Genomic DNA, 20,739 nt, shown 5'->3' on the forward strand with positions numbered 1-20,739 from the left:
TATGGCCATCCCACAGTTTGTTTATCCATTCTTCTGTTGATGGACATTTTGGGTTGCTTCCAGTTTTGGTACGTTACAAATAAAGCTGCTATGGACATTTATTTACAAGTGTTTGTATAGATGTGTAGACCTTAATGCTTTCATTTCTCTTGGGTACGTACCTAGGATTAGAATGGCTAGACTGTACGGTGAAAACACGTTTAACTTTTTGGCAAACTGACAAACTGTTTTCCAAAGCGGTGTCACCATTTTATATTCCCACCAGAGTTCCAGTTGCTCCACATCTTTGCCAGCACTTGTGTAGTGATATCTCCTGCAGTCATAATTTTCGTTTTTCCATGACTAATGATTTTGAGCATATTTTCCTGTACTTATTTGCCATTCATGTTTCTTCTCTGGTGAAGTGTCTATTCAAAACTTTTGCCTATTATTTTTGGTTGTATTTTATTTTCCTGTTGTTGAGGGTTTTTTTGTTTTTCGTTTTTTTGTTTTTTGTTTGTTTTGATTTATATCTTTATTGGCTGGACTAAAGGTCAGTTTTAAATTTTTATGGCACTTTAATTCTTGGGTTTTTGTATGTTTAAAGATGTTTTCCTGAGGCCTTTATACTTGTGTGAGAAATTGGCCGGGCTGTTTTAGAGTTTTGAGTTCTTTATACATTCTGGAGAAAAATCCTTTATCAGATATATGATTTGCATGCATTTTTCACAGTCTGTGATATGTCTTTTTACTCTCTTAATACGTTAGGGGTTTGAGGGGATTAGGTGTGGACCTCTTGGGAAGGGTATTTCTGCCTCCTACAGGTATAGATTGAAACTCTTCCCTTCCCCCTGTATGATTATTCAGTTGTTTACGCACCATTTGTTGAAAAGACTCTCATTTCTTCACTGAATTGCCTTTGTATCTCTGTTGAAAATCAGTGGGGTGTGTGTGTGTGTGTGTGTGTGTGTGTGTGTGTGTGTCTGTCTGTCTGTCTGTCTGTCTGCCTGTTCTGGACTCTCTATTCTATTTCATGATCTGATCTTGTTTTGCATTAAATGTCTACTAGTGTTTGTCTCTGAGATTGATGCTTCCTTGCTGACTCAGTAAGATCTCCTAGGAGCTGTTTTTCTACATATTCATTACTAGGAGTGGAGAACACCCTTAAGCAGGTAAAACAGTTTCTACCCTCACAATTCCAGTCTAATGAAGTCAACAAAGAAAACAATTTTCATCCATTGTGTATTTGGAGTATTTTCCTGCAGCCCTTGGCCACTGAGACTAGGTGGTAAAACAGATTATTATTGTTATTTTTTGAGACGGAGTCTCACTCTGTCACCCAGGCTGGAGTTTGGTGGCACGATCTTGGCTCACCACAACCTCCACCTCCTGGGTTCAAGCCATTCTCCTGCCTCAGCCTCCCGAGTAGCTGGGATTACAGGCGCATGCCACCACGCCCGGCTAATTTTTGTATTTTTTAGAGTAGAGACAGGGTTTTACCATGTTGGCTAGGCTGGTCTTGAACTCCTGACCTCGTGATCCACTCGCCTCAGCCTCCCAAAGTACTGGGATTACAGGCGTGAGCCACTGCACCCAGCAAACAGATTATTTTTGATTGAGGAAATTTGAGGGCAAATACAACCCAAGGAAAACCCTCTTCATATTTGGGAAGAGGATCGATCCTATGTGAAAGAGGAATGAAAGGATGATGAGCCATATTGTTATTGTCTTCCCTCATCCCTAAACACACTCATGTGTCTAGATTCTAGTTTTGCCATTAAAAGTAAAACTGCAAGTACTTTTGCACCAACCAAATAGCTTCTGGGGGTTGTCAGCAAACCTTGGAATTCCTTGGCTTATGATAGCATAACTGCAATTTCTGCCTCCATCTTCCCATGGCCGCCTTCCCTGTATCTTCTCTGTGTCTTCAAATACTTCTCTACTTATAAAGATCACCAGTCATTGGCTTTAGGGTTCACATAATCCTGTCTGACCATCTTAACCTGATTCTATATATAAAGACCTTATTTGGAAATAAGGATCTGGGGTTCCCGACTGACATGGATTTTGGGGGACACTATTAAATCTAGTACGCCTACCTTGTAGAGGGTATCAATGTGATATTGTATGTAAAACATTTAGAATGTGTTTGGCACATAACAAATACTCAGTGTATGGTACTCTGTTTTTGTTTTTTTTATTATTATTACATCATTAGCTACATAGTGAAATGATTTGCTAACATTAACATCATAATAGTAACAGCTACTATTCATTGGGCTATTAGTGTTAGGAACTAGGTTGAGCGGTTTATATGCATTACCTCATATAATCTCTGCCATATCTATTGATCTAGTAATCCTGGCCAAACTGATAATACTGTGGTTCAGATATGATCTATAATCTATGAGCTCACTAGCCGCACACTATTATTTTATTCCTTTTTATGTTTTCAACAATCCTCTGATACTTTAAGGAGCTGAAGTCAAGCTATTAGTCTACAGCATTGACAATTCATTCTTCCTTTTTGAATTTTGAGTCCCTTGTCTATGTTTAGCTTCTTTGAAGCCTACATATTATCTATTTTATTGCTGTGTCCATAATAAATTCTCATGAAATGCTTTGAAATGAATTCATTCAACAAATATTTATTGACACTCATAAGGGCTGGTGATGAAAGGATAAACAAAGTGTGGATTATTTACGTCCTTTGGAAACTCACATTCTTTTGGGTGGCCAGGAGGGTGGGAGGAGGGAGATTATAACAGGTAAATAAACTTTGGAGGAGGGGAGGGGTTTTAACAGAAGGAGAGATAATTGGGCATTCCAGCCTCTCTGTCCAGGGAATGATAAGTATTCCTACCTGAAATGAATAGGATCTGAAGTCAGCTTGGGTGAGGGTGAGGTGGGAATGGGGATGAGAGATCTTTAACAGAGAAGAGAGATGGTGATAAAAATCTTATATCCTTTTTACACACCCCTCTATCATTTCTTCTCCAAGGTAAATGAACCAACTTCCTTTTTCTAGAATAGAGATCCTACCTTAGAAGGATCTCTATGGTAGGATCTCTATTCCAAAGTTTCTGTCTTTTTGTATGACTCTCAGAAACTTCTGGTGTTTCGAACTACATACTCTGATAAGAGCGTTAACCCGTGCTGAATATTATCAGTGAAATCCTTTTGTCCCTCCATTTTAAACTCTATTTTTTTTTCTCTATTGGAACAAAGCTAGCTTTTCAATGCGGGGTCCTATTCTGTATCACCGACTCATGTTCAACTTTTGACCTATCCTGGATCATTTTCAGCCCTGCTTACAAACAGCTTCCCATGCTGCAGTTGGTTTCTTGTCTTCAGCTACGATCCCTCCTGGGCTTTGTTCTATTTGTGTCCAGCCACTTCCTCCCAGGTCCTTCATAAAGATCTCAATTGGAATGAAAGACATCCTTATACTAAAGAAACTTTAAACTCTCCTCCTTGGCCATGCTCACATTGCTCACCGAAGTCATCCCTGTGTCGTCTAACATCGTTTTTGTTGTTGTTGTTGCTTCCTTCTAAAGCTTTGTGGCATGACTGGGGTAGGGGGCAGATCAGATCCATTTTCCTTGGTTTCAGTTCTGGTGTCTACCATGCACTGGTACAATGGGCAGAACTCCAAGGATCATTGTCTCTTTGTTTTCACGCATTTGCTGGTAATTTCAAGTCAGCTTCCGTTTTATAAGCTTGTATATCTTTACTGCATTTTGAGAGAACATTATTGGCATACCTGAAATGATGGCATCTGTTCCTTCCATTTAAATTTCACCATCTAAAACAACATGTGTCCCAGTTTCAGGAAACAGGCTGAACAAATGCCAAACAGTTGTACTGAATGCTCTCTCCATGAAAAAGCTGCTCTTGCCTACATTTTTGTTTATTTCATTGTGAGGGAGAAGAGCAGATTGAATGATGTCATTAATAAGGGTCCTTTGCCTTTATTGTTTAGGATCCTATTGAAGACCTCTCATATCTGAAGTGGCTGGTGGATAAGAGGGTTTGGAGATTTCAGTCTCTCTTCACTAGCACAGTGTAGAATCGCAGAGCTGGAAGCAAGGCTGGCGTCATGGACGTGTGACTTGTATAGTTGCATAGGGATCTGCACTGAGAAGTGCTCTCTGCTTGGCTTAATGTCCTGCTGTCATCATCTTGAAATTCTCAATACTTTCTGAACATGGGAGTCTGCACTTTAATTTTGCACTGGGCCTCAAAAATCATATAGCTAGTTGTGGATGGAAGAAATATGAGGGCATCTAGTGGGAACACACCATCATTATCTGGGATAGATGATTAACTGTCCATATCTTCTGTGAAACCTGATTTGATGGCAGTTTTGACAAAAGTGAAAAGAAAAACAGGCCAGGTGCGGTGGCTCACGCCTATAATCCCAGCACTTTGGGAGGCCGAGGCAGGTGGATCACGAGGTCAGGGGTTCGAGACCAGCCTGGCTAACATGGTGAAACCTCATCTCTACTAAAAATACAAAAATTAGCCAGGGGTAGTGGAATGCCCCTGTAATCCCAGCTACTTGGGAGGCTGAGACAGGAGAATCACTTGACACCAGAAGGCAGAGGTTGCAGTGAGCCGAGATTGTGCCACTGCACTCCAGCCTGGGCAACAAGAGTGAAACTCCGTCTCAAAAAAAAAAAAAAAAAAAAAAAAAGAAAGAAAATAAAGAAAAAAGAAAAAGACCTCCTCCTTGGAATTGTACCTCCCTTGAGTTGGAGGGGCCTGGCAAACATCTGGCCCAGGTGGCCTTCTTAGAATAGGGCATCATTTCAACTATCTTTATGACCTCTAGGGATGGAAACTTCACAACTCCCCCTGTGGGTTCTTCCATGTGCACTGCATGTTATGTCTAATTTTCCCGTAAAGGACAAATACTCACTAACGCAAAGGATTAATTTCTATGGTTGCTTTATAGTAATATGCATTCTAGGGCATTGGAAAAATGGGAAATGAGGCTGTCTGTAAAATCCCCTCCACCCACTGTGGGATAGCGTTGTTGAAAAAGGGATGCATACTTTGATCTTTCCTTTTGAAAGAGCAAAATTCCTGTCCTTCTGACATTTGTTCCTGGAGATACATTTATAGAGGGAATGAGTTGGACAACTTGAGGCTAGAAGAGAATCAAGATGAGGAACGACTGGAGTAAAGGATCCCAAAAAAGACAAAAGAGAAGATGGGTGTGTAGAGGATGTTGTTTTGAGAAGGGCACATTTGTGGCTGTAGACTCAGAACCCTGCTTAGTATGTTTTAGAAGCCTCTCTGCTTTCCACACTATCCATTCACAAATGTTATTGAATTCTGCTTTGCAGAAAGCACTCCGTGTTCAACTCAACCTCTGTACCCATCACACCTTTTATGGCTGAGTGGTGCTGAACCAAGTGGTTTCCATATCGTTTGTAGTATGTTTTTCATCCTTTGATATGTCAACCTGAAATAATGGAAAGGATCAGAATCCAGTTTTAAGAGTGTATTCAAGTGAAAAGTTGGGAATAGCCACCTGGGAAAACCAGACTCCAGAGAAATGGAGTGAGTGCTCTGAAGTTAAAAGTTAAGTTCTTGCTTATATAGACAGAAAACAAATAAATTTAGTAGGATCATAACATTTTCTATACAAGGCTGGTTTATGAATTATAACAATTTGATTAGTTTGTTTTCTATATTGCTTGTTTTCATTTACTCTCCAGTTTAAAGGAATATATTTCACATTCTATCTTAAGAAAATATGATAAAGTCTTTGTGTGAAAGAGGTAAGAGGTAATTTATTTATTTGACTTTTTCTTTTTTATTATACTTTAAGTTCTAGGGTACATGTGCACAACATGCAGGTTTGTTACATATGTATGCATGTGCCATGTTGGTCTGCTGCACCCATTAACTCATCATTTACATTAGGTGTATGTCCTAATGCTATCCCTTCCCCGTCCCCAAACCCACAACAGGCCCCGGTGTGTGATGTTCCCCACCTTGTGTCCAGGTGTTCTCATTGTTCAATTCCCACCTATGAATGAGAACATGTAGTGTTTGGTTTTCTTTTCTTGCGATAGTTTGCTCAGAATGATGGATTCTAGCTTCATCCATGTCCCTACAAAGGACGTGAACTCATCTTTTTTTATGGCTGCATGGATTCCGTGGTGTATATCTGCCACATTTTCTTAATCCACTCTGTCACTGATGGACATTTGGGTTGGTTCCAAGTCTTTGCTATTGTGAATAGTGCCATAATAAACATAAATGTGCATGTGTCTTTAGAGCAGCATGATTTATAATCCTTTGGGTATATACCCAGTAATGGGATGGCTGGGTCAAATGGTGTTTCTACTTCTAGATCCTTGAGGAATTGCCACACTGTCTTCCAGAATGGTTGAACTAGTTTACAGTGCCACCAACAGTGTAGAAGTGTTCCTATTTCTCCACATCCTCTGCAGCACCTGTTGTTTCCTGACTTTTTAATGATTGCCATTCTAACTGATGTGAGATGGTATCTCATTGTGGTTTTGATTTGCATTTCTCTGATGGCCAGTGATGATGAACATTTTTTCATGTGTCTGTTGGCTGCATAAATGTCTTCTTTTTAGAAGTGCCTGTTCATTGTTCATATCCTTTGCCCACTTTTTGATGGGGTTGTTCGATTTTTTCTTGTAAATTTGTTGAAGTTCTTTGTAGATTCTGGATATTGCCCTTTGTCAGACGGGTAGATTACAAAAATTTTCCTCCATTCCGTAGGTTGCCTATTCACTCTGATGGTAGTTTCTTTTGCTATGCAGAAGCTCTTTAGTTTAATTAGATCCCATTTGTCAATTTTGGCTTCTGTTGCCATTGCTTTTGGTGTTTTAGTCATGAAGTCCTTGCCCATGCCTATGTCCTGAATGGTATTGCCTAGGTTTTCTTCTAGGGTTTTTATGGTTTTAGGTCTAACATTTAAGTCTTTAATCCATCTTGAATTAATTTTTGTATAAGATGTAAGGAAGGAATCCAGTTTCAGCTTTCAACATATGGCTAGCCAGTTTTCCCAGCACCATTTGTTCAATAGGGAATCCTTTCCCCATTTCTTGTTTTTGTCAGCTTTGTCAAAGATCAGATGGTTATAGATGTGTGGTATTATTTCTGAGGGCTCTCTTCTGTTTCATTGGTCTATATCTCTGTTTTGGTACCAGTACCATGCTGTTTTGGTTACTGTAGCCTTGTAGTATAGTTTGAAGTCAGGTAGCATGATGCCTCCAGCTTTGTTCTTTTGGCTTTGGATTGTCTTGGCAATGTGAGCTCTTTTTTGGTTCCATATGAACTTTAAATCGATTTTTTCCAATTCTGTGAAGAAAGTCATTGGTAGCTTGATGGGGATGGCATTGAATCTATAAATTACCTTGGGCAGTATGGCCATTTTCACGATATTGATTCTTCCTATCCATGAGCATGGAATGTTCTTCCATTTGTTTGTGTCCTCGTTTATTTCGTTGAGCTGTGGTTTGTAGTTCTCCTTGAAGAGGTCCTTCACATCCCTTGTAAGTTGGATTCCTAGGTATTTTATTCTCTTGGAAGCAATTGTGAATGGGAATTCACTCATGATTTGGCTCTCTGTTTGTCTGTTATTGGTATAGAGGAATGATTGTGATTTTTGCACATTGATTTTGTATCCTGAGACTTTGCTGAAGTTGCTTATCAGCTTAAGGAGATTTTGGGCTGAGATGATGGGGTTTTCTAAATATACAACCTTGTCATCTGCAAACAGGGACAATTCTACTTCCTCTTTTCCTAATTGAATACCCTTTATTTCTTTCTCCTGCCTGATTGCCCTAGCCAGAACTTCCAACACTATGTTGAATAGGAGTGGTGAGAGAGGGCATCCCTGTCTTGTGCCAGTTTTCAAAGGGAATGCTTCCAGTTTTTCCCCATTCAGTATGATATTGGCTGTGGGTTTTTCATACATAGCTCTTACTATTTTGAGATACGTCCCACCAATACCTAGTTTATTGAGAGTTTTTAGCATGAAGGGCTGTTGAATTTTGTTGAAGGCCTTTTCTGTATCTATTGAGATAATCATGTGGTTTTTGCCTTTGGTTCTGTTTATATGATGGATTGCATTTATTGATTTGTGTATGTTGAACCAGCCTTGCATCCCAGGGATGAAGCCAACTTGATCGTGGTGGGTAAGCTTTTTGATGTGCTGCTGGATTCTGTTTGCCAGTATTTTATTGAAGATTTTGCATTGATGTTCATCAGGGATATTGGTCTAAAATTCTCTTTTTGTGTGTGTGTCTCTGCCAGGCTTTGGTATCAGGATGATGCTGGCTTCATAAAATGAGTTAGGGAGGATTCCCTCTTTTTGTATTGATTGGAATAGTTTCAGAAGGAATGGTACCAGCTCCTCTTTGTGCCTCTGGTAGAATTCGGCTGTGAATCCATCTGGTTCTGGACTTTTTTTGGTTGGTGGGTTATTAATTATTGCTTCAATTTCAGAGCCTGTTATTGGTCTATTCAGAGATTCAACTTCTTCCTGGTTTTGTCTTGGGAGGGTGTATGTGTCCAGGAATTTATCCATTTCTTCTAGATTTTCTAGTTTATTTGTGTAGAGGTGTTTATAGTATTCTCTGATAGTATTTCGTATTTTTGTGGGATTGCTGGTGATATCCCCTTTATCATTTTTTATTGCATCTATTTGATTCTTCTCTCTTTTCTTCTTTATTAGTCTTCCCAGCGGTGTATCAATTTTGTTGATCTTTTCAGAAAACCAGCTCCTGGATTCATTGACTTTTTGAAGGATTTTTTGTGTCGGTAAGAGGTAATTTATAATGAAGATCAGTGTGAAGAAAAAAAGGATCTTCCCTGGTGCCCTTTAGTCATTTATAACATTTTACAAACTAATGTAGGTAAGGAATAAGGCTAATCTATACTCAGAGAAACAAAGGTTACAGCTGCCTAAGCTACAGCTGCCTATCTTGTGACTCAGGCCCCATAGTTACATCCTTTAAAGGTTCAAAATAATTCAGTTCCAATAGCTTAGATTTTGAATTACTTATTTTCACAAATGTAAGATATATAATATTCTTGTTAAAGTCCATATTACCTTTGAAAATCAGTCTAATTTGTTCCTTGCCTAATTTAACCAGCAGAGTTTCTACTCCATCATTTAAGTCATTGATATGAAAGTAAGTAACAGGCAGGGTCACTGAGTAATAGAGGTTAAAAAAATCACTGTGTAACTGAAGGAATGGCCCAAGGTTCTCCTACTGCTAAAACACATCTGTACTATTATATTTGCTTCTTTGACCTCAAACATCTTAACCAGGAAGCCACAATTGATAAAATGTACATTTCTTACCCGTGGCATGTTTATTTTCATGAATGTCTTAGCCTAGACTGACTTTTTTTTTCCAGAAGTCTGGAGGGCCTGTCCTCACAGCCTGTCTAAAGGCACAGGGTGCCTGGGAAAGGGTCTGAGTAGGCGGGAGTGGGTACTTATCTAGGATGTCATCACACACTCACAACTTGGTTAACGATAATCCAGGACAAGAAGTTAGCCCCATATTGTGTCTAATCTGCAGAGAAGGCACATCTCTCCACTGGCCCTCAGTAGCCAGTCACCAGGCAGGGCTATGGAGAACCAAACAAAGGCCACCTGAGCCTGGACCAGGCGGAGGAAGAAGGGGCTCATCTGAAGCCCGGTGGGCTTTTGTGTGATGATCTCTAACTGGTAGGTAGGCAGGGGAGAACGTGGTAAGCAAGACAGGAGGTGGGCGTCCTGACCACAAACTTGTCCCATTCAGCGGTTTTCCTGGCATGGTTCTGCTACAACAGAAAAGGGTCCTCTCAGAAGTGAGCAGTCCGTCAGAACCAATGGCTTCAGGATTTAATGGGATTGTGGAGGGGCGGCTGGGTTTGCAGTTGTGAGAACCCAGGTGTTCTCTGGTATGTCATATATCCTGCCAGGTGAGAAGTGTCCATGTGGAAAACAGGTCCTTCATCCCACGCTTCTGGGAATGAGATTAGTCCTTCCTGGTAGTCGGTCTGTAAGCTGTACCTATCCCTTGAGATTTTTTCTTTCTTTTAGTTTTTTTCAATCCATCTAGCATGTTTTAATGGACAAAATTGCTATACGTTTAAGTTCCTTGTATGAAATCAGAAGTAATTAATTGCTTGTCTCACAGGTTGTAATGAAGATAAAACGAGATGAGCCAGGTAAAATTCTTCACCCCGCTTCTGGTGCTGTAACTCTCAGACGTTAGTTTGCTTTTGCTTCTAGCATTTCTTTTCATTTGTTCATTATTTCACCAGTATTTACTGAGTGCATACTATGTATCATGACTATTATGAATTTCTGCAAATGATTATTGCCTTGAAAAAAATCTAAAGTACTGGGTTGCCTCTTGATTAGTTAACATTATATATCACTCATATGATCAATTAAGAATACAATTATTGATCACATAATTAATAGTAAATTGATAGTCATACAACTAATTAATAGCATGATTGATAATTATACTTTTTTTTTTTTTTTTTGAGATGGAGTTTTGCTCTTGTCGCCCAGGCTGGAGTGCAATGGTGAGATCTTGGCTCACTGCAACTTCTGCCTCCTAGGTTCCAGCAATTCTCCTGCCTCAGCCTCCCGAGTACTGGGATTAACCACCACCCTTGGCTAATTTTTTTGTATTTTTAGTAGAGATGGGGGTTTCGCCATATTGGCCAGGCTGGTCTCGAACTCCTGACCTCAGGTGATCCACGCACCTTGGCCTCCCAAAGTGCTGGGATTACAGGTGTGAGGCCACTGTTCCGGCCATAGTTACTTCTTACTCTAGTTCTGTAAGAGGGTGACATTTGAGGAAGCAAAATGAAAGCTATATAAGACTTCTTAATACAACTTTTGATGTAATTATTTCAAAATGAAAAGTTGAAAATTAAAAAATTTACTAGGGCTGGACTTGGTAGCTCACACCTACCTTGGTAGCCCACTTTGGGAGGCCAAGGTGGGAGGATCCTTGAGGCCAGGAATTGGAGACCAGCCTAGGCAACATAGCAAGACGCTCTTCTCTACAAAAAATTAAAATATTAGCCAGGTGTGGTGGTGCGAGTGTGTAGCCCCAGCTACTTGGGAGGCTGAGGCAAGAAATCACTTGAGCCCAGGAGTTACAGACTGCAGTGAGCTGGGATTGAACCACTGCACTCCAGCCTGCGCAACAGAATGAGACTTTGTCTCTTAAAAAAAAAATTACTAGGGTCTCTTTGCTAAGTAGCAATCCACATGTATTTATCTCTGTGTCAATAGATGATGCTGAATGAGGGCACTGTAAATTATCTTGGATTTCATACAGGGTAGAGATTCAGGGAGACAGATACTGGGGTGAAAGACCTCAAAGTCTGCAATCCCAAACTTCAGCTAATTCTCTTTTTCCTCTGCCTGCCCTCCTTTCTGTACTTCCTAAATTAGTACCTGGCTCCCTGTCTAATCAGTCACCATCAGTTAGTCATTGGATCCTTGTCTATATATCTCTATACTATCTCTGAAACTCTGCTGTCTCTCCATTCCCACTGCCATGTTCACATTTGAGGCTTGCCACCTCCCATCCAGACCCACTTTGGCTTCCTGCCTCAGGCCTGCATGGTGTGCTTCTGTTGTACCTTTCACATTTCTGCTAGACTGTTCTCTCCAAAAGGCAAATTTGATTGTATCACACTCTTGTTTAAAGGGCCTATCTGGCTAGGCGCAATGGCTCATGACTGTAATCCCAGCACTTTGGGAGGCTGAGGCAGGCGGATTACTTGGGTCAGGAGTTTGAGACCAGTCTGGCCATCATGAAACCCTGTCTCTACTAAAGATACAAAAATTAGCCGGGTGTGGTGGTGGGCATCTGTTATCCCAGCTACTCGGGAGGCTGAGGCAGGAGAATGGCTTGAACTCAAGAGGTGGAGGTTGCAGTGAGCCGAGAATGTGCCACTGTACTCTAGCCTGGGCAGCAGAGTGAGACTCTGTCTCAGAAAAAAAAAAAAAAAAAGCTTATGTACCTACAGTAGAAGTTTCGAAGTTCCTAGATGAGAGTTATGGGTTGAATTGGGTCTCCCCAAAATGGTATGTTGGAGTCCTATTTTCCAGGACCTCAGAATATGATTTTATTTGGAGATAGGATGTTTACAGAGGTAATCAAGTTAAAATGAGGTCATTAGGATGGGCCTTAAACCACTGGGACTGATGTCCTTATAAAAAGGAGAAATTTGGACACAGAGGTGCACACATTGAAGAACACCATGTGAAACCTGGAGTTCTGCTGCTATGAGCCGGGGCACTACCAGTGGCCAGGAGAGAGGCCTGGAACAGACCCTTTCCTCCCACCTTCAGAGGGAGCGTGGCCCTGCTGATGCCTTGATCTTGGACTTGTAGCCTCCAGAACCATGAGACAATACATTTCTATAGTTTCAGCCTTCTAATTTGTGGTGCTTTGTCTCAGCAACCGTAGCAAACTAATACAATGAGTCTCTGCCACATCTTCCAGTACTTTCTTCATTTATTCATATAGCAAGTATTTGTTGAGAGCTGATAAGATTTCAGATACTGTGTTAGACTTTGGGATATAGCTAGAGACAAGACTGGCAGCTTTAGGGAGGGCTGCGACAAGTACCCAAGCCAGGTGATCAGAATGTAGCAAGAAGGCTCTCATTAGTATGGTCCAGAGTGCACAAAAGCGGGGCACCAAATCAGTATTTGAAGGCTAGGAAGGCTTCCTGGAAGAAGTGACATTTCAGCATAGAAGTAATAAGAACTCTCTTGTACAAGATGTTTCAGATGAACGATGAAAAGAATGGGAAGAAGGAGAGGCAAGCTATGGCAAATGATGCTAATCATCCCAGTCATCCCCCTGAGACTTTTATGTACTTTCTCAAATGAGTGTTCCAGTATTTTGTGAGAAATCTCTTTCAGTACTTTACCAGATCTTGGGTATGTATACTAGGACATATAGTAAGATAGAACTGTGCTAAGCACTACCCTCCTTTTCTCTCCCGACTGGTCACCCTTCCATTACGTTCCCTTCAGGGGGCACACTTTGTGATTTATTTTTTCTTTCAAGGTTGACCTTATTCATTTTAACCAGATGTTGACTATTTTTAAAACATGGCCAAGAGAATGAGAAGGCAAGCCACAAACTGGGAGAAAATATTTGCAAAAGACACACCTAATAAAAGAATGTTATCCAAAATATACAAAGAACTCTTAAAACTCAACAATAAGAAAATGAGCAACTCAATTAAAAAATGGGAAAAGACTTGAATAGACACCTCGTGAAAGCAGATACACAGATGGCAAATAAGCATATGAAAAGATGTGGAACATCGTGTCAGTTGGGAGCTGCAAATCAAAGCAACAGTGAAATATCACTGCACCTATTGGAATGATCAAAATCTAGAATACTGACACCACCAAATGCCGTCGGTAATGGTGAGTAACAAGGACTCTCATTCATTGCTGGTGGAAATGCAAAATGGTGCAGCCACTTGGGAAAACAATTTGGCCATTTCTTACTAACCTAAACACACTCTCAGCATACAATTCGGCAATCACACTTCTTAGCATTTACTCAAATGAACTGAAAATGTACGCCCTCCAAGAAAAAAAAAAAAACCTGCACAGGGATATTTGCAGCAGTTTTATTAATAATTGCCAAAAGTAGCGGTAATCAAGAGGTCCTTTGGTAGGTGAGTCAATAAATAAACTGTAGTACATCCAGACAATAAAATATTATTCAGTGCTGAAAAGAAATGAGTTATCAAGGCATGAAAAGACACATCGAGGAACCTTAAATGCATATTACGAAGTGAAAGAAGCTAATCTGAAAGGCTGTTTTATGACTCCAACTATATGACATTCTGGAAAAGGCAAAGCTATGGCAACAGAAAAAAGATCAATGGTTTCCAGTGATGAGGGGGAGGGAGGGATAAACATGTGGTGCCCAGATAATTTTTAGGGTAGTGAAACTATTCTGCATGATACTGGGATGATTGTTGCCTGTCATTATACCTTTGTCCAAACCCATGAAGTGTACATCACCAAGAGTGAGCCCAAACATAAAGTACGGGCTTTGAGTGACAATGCGGCAACACAGGCTCATCAGTCTCAACAAATGTACCATTCCAGTGTGGGATGTCCCCATTGGAGGAGGTTGCATGTCTGTGGTGGCACAGGATATACAGCATTTCTGTATCTCCTGCTTGATTTTGCTGTGAACCTAAAACTGCTCTGAAAAATAAATTCAATGATTAAAAACAAAAACATGGTTGTATGTAAGGTCGTGGGTGAGACTTGTCATCTGCGGCAGGTTCTGTGCCTCTTCCTTCCAATCCACAACCCCACAGTTGACGTTCTCAGCCATTTCTCTTGTTCCAAACTTCTGGCTTCTGTTTTCTTATTTTCTCTACTTTGTCAGAGTCCTCGGAATGCCAGTTTCCTATTACAATGATGTTCCCGCTAGCATCCGATTTCCATTGAAAAGATTCTCTTCCTTTTCTGGTGCCCAATAAGCTTTAACTGCCTTCTCAGGTCTTTCAGACCATAGGCTCCCTGGTCCTTACCAGTCACTTGTTTAATTCTATGTAATTGAGTCTGTCCTTTATACACTGCCATATGGCTTCAATATGTATATTTTCAGTATCTCCTAATATGTGATCTCGAGACCCAGAGCATTTATAAAGATGCTGCAAAGGGAATTTAATTAAAAACAGATGGATCCTCTTTGAAATACTCCCTTATCAATTAACAATACCCAGCTGTCTTACTAATGCAATCCCAGAGAAGACAGAGACCATTTAATCTCACTCCTTCCTTTTGCAGATGAAGACACTAAGAGTCAGAGATGTTAGTGTGACTTCCCAAAGGTCATGCAGCGAGATAGGGCCAACTCTGTGCTTAGAGTCAGAACACCTGAGTTGTAGTCCCAGCTCTGTTTCTACTAGCCTAGGCTACTCTCCAACTGGGATGTGGGTCTGCAGGGAGCCCCCTGTGAGGTACTCCCTTGTAAGGTGCTCTAGCTACCGCTGTGGCAGCAATGCTAGGATAGAGCAAAGTTTATTTCTCGCTGCTATCCTCGTTCTCCTTTTCCTTCTCTCAGCCAGAGAAGGCATATATATATATATATACACACACACACACACACACACATATATATATATTTATTTTAAGATCTCATATTTTGTCCTTTTAAAGAATAAGAATAAAAAGGTCAATGCAAAGACTTAAGGGGTCACTGATCTTACCTTGCAGGCTTACAGGAAAACAGAGGCTCAGAGGGTTGAATTCATTTGCCCCAAATCACACAGAGGGTGGTAAATCTGAAATTAGAATCTAACTTTGCACACCTCTAATGGGATAATCCCTCCACCCCGCCTCGTTCCTCCCAGTATCCTGGCATAGCCTGATTTTGTGCAACCATTTCATTTAGCAAACGGGGTGGAAGTAGGGTTGGAGCAACCGGGAGGAGAGCACTTAGGAAAGATTTGAAAATACACTGTTCATTAATTTTGTGTGAAGGGGATCCAATGTTTCTAAAAACATGTCCCTGGGTCAGAGATAACACTGTTGTCCTGGGCTGCTCAGAGGATGAAAAGCAGACGTTTATATTGGCACAGTCTTCTTCAGCTCACAAAAAAGGGAAAAAATGTCCTTTTTTGTGCAAAGGCGGCATGGATTGTCAAATTCATTGTGTTTTCCTAGGAATTTGAGACAGTGAGAATATATTGGCCTTTATGTGCATATTATTTCTCAGTTTATTTTGCTGATAAACGTATTATCATTTCCAGACCAACTAACCTTTGACCTCCAGCATCCTGCCTTCACAAGCACAAGCAAGGTCAAAGGTTACTTTGTTTAATGAAAGATCAGGATGGTTGTTGCTCCAGCTCAGCCGCTGCAAAATGTAGTGTTTTCTTCCCTTTTTATATCTGTTTTTAGAGGGTTCCTTTTTAAAATAGAATTTATCAGACTTTTATAAAAAGAGGCAATGTTAATTATTTGTGATTTAGAGCATTCTGTGCTAATAAATTTGAAATCGAGATTTTAAGCCCTTAGGCTCAAAAACAGCATTTCTTAAAAACTTCCCTGTATTAGTAACTGAGAGACATTTTGGACCTTTTAAATGCTTCACTAATGTTTGAGTTGAAAGCTCAATTTCTATTTCCTAATCACCTTGATTTTCACCTAAATCAAATAGCAATTTCAGCACCTTCAAGCAGGGATAGTGTTAAGGCCTGACTTGTGTCTCCTCTAAAATTCAACAAATGTACCATTCTTAACTCCCAGGACCTCAGAATGTGACTGTATTTGGAGACTGGGTCTTTAAGGAGGTGATTAATTAGCGGGGTTTGGTAGTGCATGTCCCAGCTGCTTGGGAGGCTGAGGTGAGAGACTTGCTTGAGCTCAAGTATCTGAGGTTGCAGTGAGCCGTGATCTCACCTCTACAAACAGGGTGCTTAGACAGCCCCAAAAAGCCTTTTCTTCTCTCTCTCTCCCTCTCTCTCTCTTTCTTTCGAGATGGAGTCTTGCTCTGTCGCCCAGGATAGAGTGTAGCAGCGTGATCTCAGCTCACTGCAACCTCTGCCTCTTGGGTTCAAGTGATTCTCCTGCCTGACTCCCGAGTAACTGGGATTACAGGTGCACGCCACCACTCCCAGCTAATTTCTGTATTTTCATTAGAGATTTTCATGTTGGCCAGGCTTATCTCCAACTCCTGACCTCAGGCCTCCCAAAGTGCTGGGATTACAGGTGTGAGCCACCACGCCTGGAAAGAGGCCATTCTTTATCAGAGACTAGGACATGTGGCTTTTCTCTTACCTTGTAGGACTAATAAGGCTCCAGAGTGATACTGTGCATGAATCTGATTCAAAACCTGTAAATCACTGTCTAACTCTGTAACCTTGGGCAAATCTCTTTGGTCTCTGATAGTCAGTTTCCTGTCAACCATGGAGAGTCCCTTGATACCCCAATATTTAACAAATCTTCTGGCAGTTTCTGATGGAAGTCAGGTTTGGAAACCACTGGATTTGATCATTTCCAAGATCTCTGCTTGTTCCTGCATTCTGTGCTTCTACAGAAAAGGTTTCCATCCCTGACCTCCAACAAGGGTTGGACTCTGGAAGAAATGAGCAGTGGAATCTTGTTAACTCCATCACATGCTGATCAAGCCCAAATTTGTTTTGTTTTGTTTTAGAGATGCGGGTGCAGGGTGGTCCTGAAGTGCTAGGCTCAAGTGATCCTCCTGCCTTGGCCTCCCAAAGAGCTGGGATTATAGGTGTGAGCCACCACACCTGGTCTATGCCCAAGTTTTTTTTTTTTTTTTTGGATACATAGTAGGTGTATATATTTATGGGGTCCAAGTTTTATGTCCTGCACATTTCTCTGCCAGTTCCTAGGAATTCTGAAGCTTCACAGGACAGCTAGGGTGGTGAGGAGGCTGGCTGGGAGAGGGGCTTGGACCAGGGTGGCAGGCAGATAAGGCTGGTGATGGCATAGCCGGGTGGTTTGGGGCTTAAGTAAAAGGGTCAGATACTAGGTGTGATGCTAGCAGGCAGGTTCTGTGCAGCCTCGGGCTGCAGTGCACACGGATTGATGGACTGAATAGTGTTCTTAGCTTTGTAATGCACTTGTTGTGAAGCCTTGGCCAGGAGAATTTGTGCCCAGTTTACTCACTTGCAGAATTCACGTATTTCCTACTCTGTCTCATGGGACTATTGGAACAATCAACTGAGGGAATGATTATCAAAGTGCCTTGAAAAATATAAATCCTCTTCACTAGTTTATGGTTTTATAGTTATAGTAAGATAATTAGTCAGGGATGGGATAGGGCTGAAGTCAGGGGGGGTGACTGAGATATAGGATAGGTTTTCAGAAAGCTAGAAAGGTAAACTGGCTAGTTGTGGTTTTGTTTTGTTTTGTTTCGTTTTGTTTTTTTTTGAAATGGAGTCTTGCTCTGTCACCCACGCTGGAGTGCAGTGGTGCGATCTCGGCTCACCGCAACCTCCGCCTCCCAGGTTCAAGCGATTCTCCTGCCTCCGCCTCCCAAGTAGTTGGGATTACAGGTGTGCACCACCATGCCAGCTAATTTTTGTTTTTTTGGTAGAGATGGGGTTTCACCATTTTGGCCAGGCTGGTCTTGAACTCCTGACCTCAAGTCATTCGCCCTCCTTGGCCTCCCAAAGTGCTGGGATTACAGGTGTGAACCACTGTGCCTGGCCTTGAACTGGCTAGTTTTAACCACATTTTCTGAACTATATTTAATGAAACTATACAGTTTTAGTTAATGCCTAGCCAAGACTCTGACTCGAGTAATGAAATGACTCTGAATTCAGTACAGGGAAAATGAGTTATTCTACCAAATACTAGTTTAAAGGTGTCCTGCTGAACTCCTATTAACCTCAAGAGAGAAGGCTCCCGGTTCAAGAGGCTGAAGAAGAGACTCAGAAATAGCAAACGAGGCATGAGGTTTTGTTTTTGTTTTTGTTCTTTTTTTGTGAGACGGAGTTTCACTCTTGTTGCCCAGGCTGGAGTGCAATGGCATGATCTCGGCTCACTGCAACCTCCGCCTCCCAGGTTCAAGTGATACTCCTGCTTCAGCATCCCGAGTAGCTGGGATTACAGGCATGCGCCACCACACCTGGATAATTTTGTATTTTTAATAGAGACAGGGTTTCTTCATGTTGTTCAGGCTGGTCTTGAACTCCCGACCTCAGGTGATCCACCCACCCCGGCCTCTCAAAGTGATGGGATTGCAGGCATGAGCCACTGTGCCTGGCCAAGACATAAGGTTTTATTAGGGGCTTACAGATGGGGAGAGACTCCAGTGGTGGTGGGCTGGACAGGAGAACCCCAACTGCTTGTAAACAGCATACAGTTTATATAGCACTTTCACTTAACAACCTCTTCTTAACGACCTCCACCTGGAAACCTTCACTTAACCCAAAACTCAGGCCCTCAATTCTCTATTTGGCCCGTGTCCCACGGACCAGGCCAGGGGCTTACACATTCCTTATAGGCAAGGAACGAATCTCCAGGTTGGCCATACTGGATTCCTTAGCTCAGAACACACGTTCAGGTGCATCTGCCATACAGAGTCATTGTAGGGATATGCTTAATTATTGTTGTCAGGTGCATTTACCCTACAAAAGGCTGCCGGCCAAAAATGTGGTAGAGTTAGAATATGCATCCAGGTCTTCTGACCCTGTAATTTGGGGCTCCTTCCCCACATTCATCATCTCTCTCTAAGTGTTAATGTGTTGCCCACAGCATCTCTCTCCCCAGTCATTCCCTTGGAAGGGTGAGTTCCAAAGAGAACCTCTCAAGATGTTTGTGGAACCACCAAGGCAGACTTGTATTAAATCCCTTTCACACCCATACCCTGATTTGTGGAAGACTGTTTCCGGTTTCGGTACATACCTCAGGCATATGTGGATAGTTGCACATCTGATTTTCATAATCATTTTCAGCCTCAAAATATTTACAGATGTCAATAGTGAGTCCTCAGAGAGTCCTCCAGTGAGGCAGGCAGTTCTAATTTCAGTTTTGTGAAAAGGGAAATTAAGGTATTGAGAAATTATGGGATTTCCTTCAAGCTCAGCGGGAGGCTGGATTCCAGAAAACCGGTTATTTCAGGCCAGGCTACACAAACTCAACACTCTTGGGCATAACGTCAGGTCCCTTAATTGCCTGTGAGGTGGCTGTGTCCTTATACTAGCACACTATGGGGACACAAATGAAGGAATGATAATACCTTAAGCTTATTCCTCCTGGGGCATTTATACTTACGCACTGAAGCAAACTAACATTTCAGGATCTCTCCAAACAGAGAAGGGTACAATCAGCAAGAACCCCATATGGATATCTGTAAGGCTGTTGACATGGGAGAGAAAAAGCAAACTGTCGTCTTGATGAATATGGACTAAAGAAGGCATTCTGATCTAAATCATTAAGGAAATACTATAGAACCACAAGGAATGCAAAATTTAAGCTATCTCCATCCTCTTTTCTATACAGTTCCTACTCAATGATTTTTCCACTTTAAGATGGTGTTAAACCATTGAAATTTCAATGTAATGTACAGTAGTAAATAAATTACATGAGATGTTCAACACTTTATTATAAAATAGGCTTTTTATTAGATGACATTGCCCAGCTGTAGGCTAATGTAAGTGTTCTGAGCACTTTTAAGGCGGGCAAGGCTAAGCTACGGTGTTTGGGAGGTTAGGTATATCAACTGCATCTTCAACTTATTAGATCTTTGGCTTATGATGAGTTTATCAAGGTGTAACCCCATCTAGACTTTTATAGTCTAACTTACAGGTAACCACAAATGAAACTCTGTCTGGGTCATCCCAAAAGTCCCCAAGTATTCTAGCTTTACATGGTCATCTTTTCCTTTACTATCCAAATAAAGTGATGTGCACAACAGGAAATGCTTAGGTTCCTACAAGAACTGAGACTTAAGCAAATGTCTTTTGGGATGCTGTCTAAGCCATCTTTCTCTTCAAAGTCACTTAGAGATGGTGTGTTCATTATACGATCAAAGTGTTCAGCCTGTGCAGGGAGCTCTGAGAAGGTCAGCTGAGCAGGTCAGAGGTGGATCTAAAGAGACAGGGTGAGGCTGGGGGCCAGGTTTTCTGATTGTCCAGCGAAGAACTTACATTTTACCCTAAAGCAGGGGTGGATTCATGTTTTGTGTTTTTTGAAGTTTATCAAACTTGCGGGAGTGG

The sequence above is a fragment of the Macaca nemestrina genome, chromosome 8 (genome assembly GCF_043159975.1).
Source record: "Macaca nemestrina isolate mMacNem1 chromosome 8, mMacNem.hap1, whole genome shotgun sequence".
Classification (NCBI taxonomy): Eukaryota; Metazoa; Chordata; class Mammalia; order Primates; family Cercopithecidae; genus Macaca; species Macaca nemestrina.